Source organism: Gorilla gorilla, chromosome 17 (genome assembly GCF_029281585.2).
Source record: "Gorilla gorilla gorilla isolate KB3781 chromosome 17, NHGRI_mGorGor1-v2.1_pri, whole genome shotgun sequence".
In the NCBI taxonomy this organism is placed as follows: domain Eukaryota; kingdom Metazoa; phylum Chordata; class Mammalia; order Primates; family Hominidae; genus Gorilla; species Gorilla gorilla.
In genome coordinates, this window is record NC_073241.2 from 48,973,553 (window position 1) to 48,979,475 (window position 5,923).

Genomic DNA, 5,923 nt, shown 5'->3' on the forward strand with positions numbered 1-5,923 from the left:
TGTAATTATCTCAGCTCTTCATGATCTCTTCTCCTCATCCCCATTGTTGCTTCAATAGATAGCTAAGAACACTGGACTTTGATTCATAACATTGAAATGTGCATCACAGCATAACCAAATCGCTATGACTGCTTGGGAATCTCTCATAACTTCTCTGAACATACTTACATGTGGAATCAGCATGAGAATACAACCTCTTCTTGTCTCATAGATTTGACAAAGGCAAAGCACAAGTGTAAAGTTTGCAGCGTGTTATCTTTGTACTAACTCGTGTAATAGGCTCTCAAATAATTTTTTTACCATCTGCGCTCTTTCATTAGAAAATTATTTTGTGATGTGTCATACATAACTTAAACATTGTTTCGTACCCCGTAAAATTGATTTAAAAATTGGCTAGATGACACTGAGCAGAATGTCAACCCTCTGTAACTCATCTGGAACTCAATGCACATTTCACATTCTTTACAGAAGATTTCCACACATGGCTTAAGTTTGCTCAGTGGGTGGGCTTTCAGGAGCATGAAGGTTTTTAAATTCAGGACCTCTGATTTATGGTGGGTCTTTATTCCAAAGACTTCTTTAAATTTAGTTTTTTGAGAACTGAGGGATTGAGAACATACTTTTCAAAGGATGTGTTCATTTAAATTGCAGGTAGATCAGCCCACAGGGCTCTTCTCATACATAATGTAGCTGTACTATATGGATTAACTGATACAAATAAACTAGAATTTGTGTCAAAGATATTTAAGCTGTGAAGTTGAATTATAGTTTTAGCTTAAATACCTAAACCAGAGGTGTCTCTGACAGAAGTAATTTTCTAGGTCTGATTCACAGGTAAGTACTTGATTTTCAGCAGCATGTCTTTGTTGATGAGATTTTTCAGATTTTAGCTTTTGAACTCGCAACAAGGACATTGATTGTTTTCGTTTCATTCTGTATATACCCTGATATCTAAGGATGTTTTATTGGATATTCAATGAGGCCAGAGGCTTACCAGTGATGGCATTTTATTTTACATTCCTTGAATTTTCTAATCTGTAGAAAAATATATATATATGTGTGTGTGTGTGTGTATTTCTTTTATGTGCCCTATTGCACATAACATGCATTATAAATATGTCATATATTAAGTGTAAGTTGAATAATTAAGTGAACTTGTGTAATATACCAGCTCATCTCTATCACACATATTATTTCTTTCTGTCACTTCATTTGTTTCCTCCTCATTCACTTCCATCAGCCTAAATCTTGAAAAGTGAAGCAAGGCTTATTTTGCTCTGTCTGCTCTTTTTGGTCTGTTCTTTAGAACACGATACTTGCTTTTGAAAACTGACACTTCAGACCATTGCAGTTTATTCTTCATAGCCATACTTTTGAATAGGAAAAAATATGCTTCCCTTGGCACGCTGAGGTTTTTGTGAAGTGGAGAAGACAAGCATGGAGTGAGTCTGTTTTGATAACTAAGGGGAGTTGGTTGGAGAGAAAACTGAAACACTTACTAAACCTAAGGTGCCACTCCACGGGGACAAATAGTGATGTAGATTACTGCTAGCAGTGTTAGTGTCATCAGATAGGATTTTCCTGGTGATTGTGGGAATTGCAGTCTGCTGAATGAAACACAGAGAATAGTAAAAACAACTTACTAGAGCTCACTAACCCACAAAAAACATATATTTTTGTTTCTTCCATCAAACCCAAGAGTCCCAAGCTATTTATGTGTTTGTTTTCTGACTGCAGTTTCAAGGTAATTGATGCCTACAAAAAGGTGGATCCACTACTTGTTATTTTACTGATAAGAGTTTTCTGTTCTGCTTCAGTCTTCCTTTGCTCCTAACCAACTATTTAATTCCATGCCTCTCATCTTCTGTATCCTAGGTCAGCTGTGCTAACTTGATCTGTGAAAATAGGCTGTGGATGGTCCTTGCCCTTCCGGACTAACTTGTGCTGCCATGTTGTTTATAGTCATTAGAAATACTGTAAAAGCATGCACCGGTATTCTAAATTCTATCTTCTAGCATTTGAGAATTTTGTCCAAGACAATATCCTGCCAAAACGCTTCAACAACAGAACAAGAGAAGGGAAATAGAATCCTGGAACCAGTAAGGATTTCTGCTGAGTTATAGCATCTGTACGTAGCTCAATATTAAAATATTAAAATTAAAATACTGCAACTTAGCAAGCTAATAGATAAAAAGAGAAAATGCATATAATTATCTCTTTATAGCTAGAAGAAATTTGATGAAATTCATTCTCTATTCTTGTTAAGAACTCTTAATGCACTGCAGTGTATTTACATAAAATATCCTGAAAATAAAAATATAATTATTATTTCATATTTTTAAAAGAACTGCATCTAGAACATCTAGAACCATTCCTTTTCATTTCAGAGGAAGAGGAATATGTTCATTATGACTTTTTTTTTTAATGAAGCCTAAAGTAATAAATTAGAGAAGGAAATAAAGGGTATAAAGTTACAAAAGAGAAGGGAAAATAAATATTTGCAGTTTAATTTAGTTATATCAATTACAAACTCAAGTAGATGATGTGAAACTCTCATAAAATAATAAGAAAATTCCATGAGGTAGCAGAGTACATTAAGAAAAAAAGGAATAGCTTTCTCATATAAAAAATAAAAACAAGATAGAAAAACATAATTAAAGGGAAGCACTTACTGACCATAGCCACAAAAAGGTGAAATACACAGAAATAAACTTAATAAGAAATGTAGAACACATAAATAAATTAAAATTGAGAATACTACGAAGGTACTCAAGAAGACTTAAATTTAAATGCATTCTCCCTTTTTGGACATGAAAACTTAATATCATTTTAATGTTTATTCTCTCCCAATAAATCTATAAGTTTAATATGCTCCTCAATGGAGCCCCTCTGCCCGGCCACCACCCCATCTGGGAGGTGTACCCAACAGCTCATTGGGAACGGGCCATGATGACAATGGCGGTTTTGTGGAATAGAAAAGGGGGAAAGGTGGGGAAAAGATTGAGAAATCGGACGGTTGCTGTGTCTGTGTAGAAAGAAGTAGACATGGGAGACTTTTCATTTTGTTCTGTACTAAGAAAAATTCTTCTGCCTTGGGATCCTGTTGATCTATGACCTTACCCCCAACCCTGTGCTCTCTGAAACATGTGCTGTGTCCACTCAGGGTTAAATGGATTAAGGGCGGTGCAAGATGTGCTTTGTTAAACAGATGCTCGAAGGCAGCATGCTCATTAAGAGTCATCACCACTCCCTAACCTCAAGTACCCAGGGACACAAACACTGCGGAAGGCCGCAGGGTCCTCTGCCTAGGAAAACCAGAGACCTTTGTTCACTTGTTTATCTGCTGACCTTCCCTCCACTATTGTCCTATGACCCTGCCAAATCCCCCTCTGCGAGAAACACCCAAGAATGATCAATAAAAAAAAAAAAGAAAGAAAAAAAAAGAAAAAAGAAAAAAGAAAGAATATGCTCCTCAATAATTATAGTAAGATGACTTTTAAATGAACTACACTGATTCTAATATTGATCATTACAAAAATTCTGAAAAACAGTGAAGTTATTGCTTTTTGAATGTACCCTCCAAGGGGGTGAGTATTTAGTCCTACAAGATATTAAACGTATTGTTATAATATAGTAATTTCAAAGTTGATACCAGCACTTACGTAAGTAACGTGTGATTTAATAAAACAGAGTAAAATGTTCAGAAAATAGCTCGGTAAGTTTGTGAATTTGGTATGTGTTAAAGGAGACATTGAAAAATTAGTGAAAAAACATGAATTATTCAATAAATGATGCTAGAAAAACTGCATAGCCATCTGGAAAAAAAAATACTGGTTCCTACCATAATTTCATATGAAGCAAAGATTTTAGTGTAAAAGAATTATCCATAAAAGTATGAAAATAAAACATAGCAAACATTTAAAAAGTAATTTTGGAATAAAACATTTCTAAATGTCATACAAAGCCCAGAAGCCATAAAAAAAATTCATAATCTTGACTAAAAATAGAACATTTGCATGGCAGAAATAACCATAAATAAAATACAAGGAATTTAGAAAAATGTTTATAATACATATCATAGGCGAAAGGCTAATTTCTTTAATAAACACTTTCTATTCATCCATGAGAAAATAATAAATGATCCAATATAAATAAGAGCAAAGGTCATAAATAGTTTAGAGAAAGAAATTACAAGTGACTTTCAAACTGAAGAATAAATAACTTGGTACATTCAAAATAGAAGATAAATATAAATTAAAACCACAATTAGGTAAAAATGCTATTAGATTGGCAAAGATAAAATGTTAGATAATGCAAACTTGTATTTGTGTGTTATATGGGTCAATAATAGAACTAATAATGATATTTGACATGTTTTGAGTGTTTACTTTTTGTCAGGTACTGTTCTAAGAACTTTACATGTATTTACTAACTAATTCATCACAACGATCCTATAAAGCAAGAACAATTATTATTCCTATTTTCAGATGGCAAAATTGAGGTCTGGAAAGATAAGTAACTTGTTCAGTTACACAGAACGTAGTTGGCAGGAGTAGAAAGTGAACACAGGAGATCAGCTAAAAGATATAAAAGCAGCTTATACTCAGCTGTGGTTGTTCTATAATAAAAAGTACAAATACAGTCCCTTTAATACTGAAATTCCACATTCAGAGTTTTATCGTATAGATTTACTCAGACATTTACAAAATGATGAATATACATTTATTGCAACCCTTTCCACAATAGCAGTAGATTGGAAATCAAAGTTCATTACCAAGAACTGATTATATATACTGTGGTACAGCCATACAATGCATCCTAAGCAGATGAAACCAAATGAAAGTTTTCAATTTCTTCATGTGTAAGTATATTATCATTTGTGTACCAAAAAAGTATCATTGTATATCCATTATTTGTGTGGTATATATGTGTGTGTGTGTATGTGTGTGTACTCACATTATATTAAAATATCTCTGAAAGGATATACAAGAAATTGGTAATAGCCATAGGTTGGTGCAACAGTACATTAAAAGTAATGGCAAAAACCGCAATTACTGTGGCACCAACCTAATAGCTGCCTTGGAGAGGAAAATTAAGGGTGGGAATGTGGGAAAAACTTACTTTATTCATTGTATATTCTTTAAGATATGTTGTATATTCTTTAAGATATGTTTTATATTCTTTAAGATTTCTTTATATTTTATACCATACGAATGTATTGTCCATTCAAAAATGAAATGCATTTATTAAATTTTTTTATATAGTTTTGTTTTTGGAAGTGGCTTCACCAATATTCTGAAACCCTTTCTCTACAGGCAGGTATCTATGTGTCCTTGTTTGGCAATAGCTACCTCTAATGACACCAGGTTTGAAGGGAATGTGTTGTATCTGCAAATGGTGTTGAGGCAGATCCAAGGTGGGCATCGTTGAGCTGGATTTCTTTCTGCTCACAGAAACATTTTCCACATTCTTAGAAGAGATATTTAAGTGCTGTTAGGATTGCCTTCCCTCTTCTCATCTGTCTCCACTGCCCGTATAAACACCAGAGCTTGAACCATCTATTTGTCTAAACTGTTATGCCTGGGTCTCCTGGACCCACATTCTCCAAACACCATTCTTATGCTCCATTCTGCACTTTGTCATTCACTGGTTTTGTTTTAATAGCCCAGAATCTTTGTTATCTCTTTCCTCAAAACTATAGTCCCCAAGCATAGAACATCAGAAATTTTAGAGATTACCTGAATCACACCGTTTATTCTAAAGGGAAAGACATTAAGGCCCAGAGTTGGGAAGGGACTTACCTTCTCAAACCTTCTTTGTTGCCCAGTGCTTGTGGCTTCTTGTCTGTCTACCCAGCTACTCTGCAGACGCTTCTGTTCTGGCTCCTTTCTGGATGACTTTGCTCTGCTAGATGGAACATAGA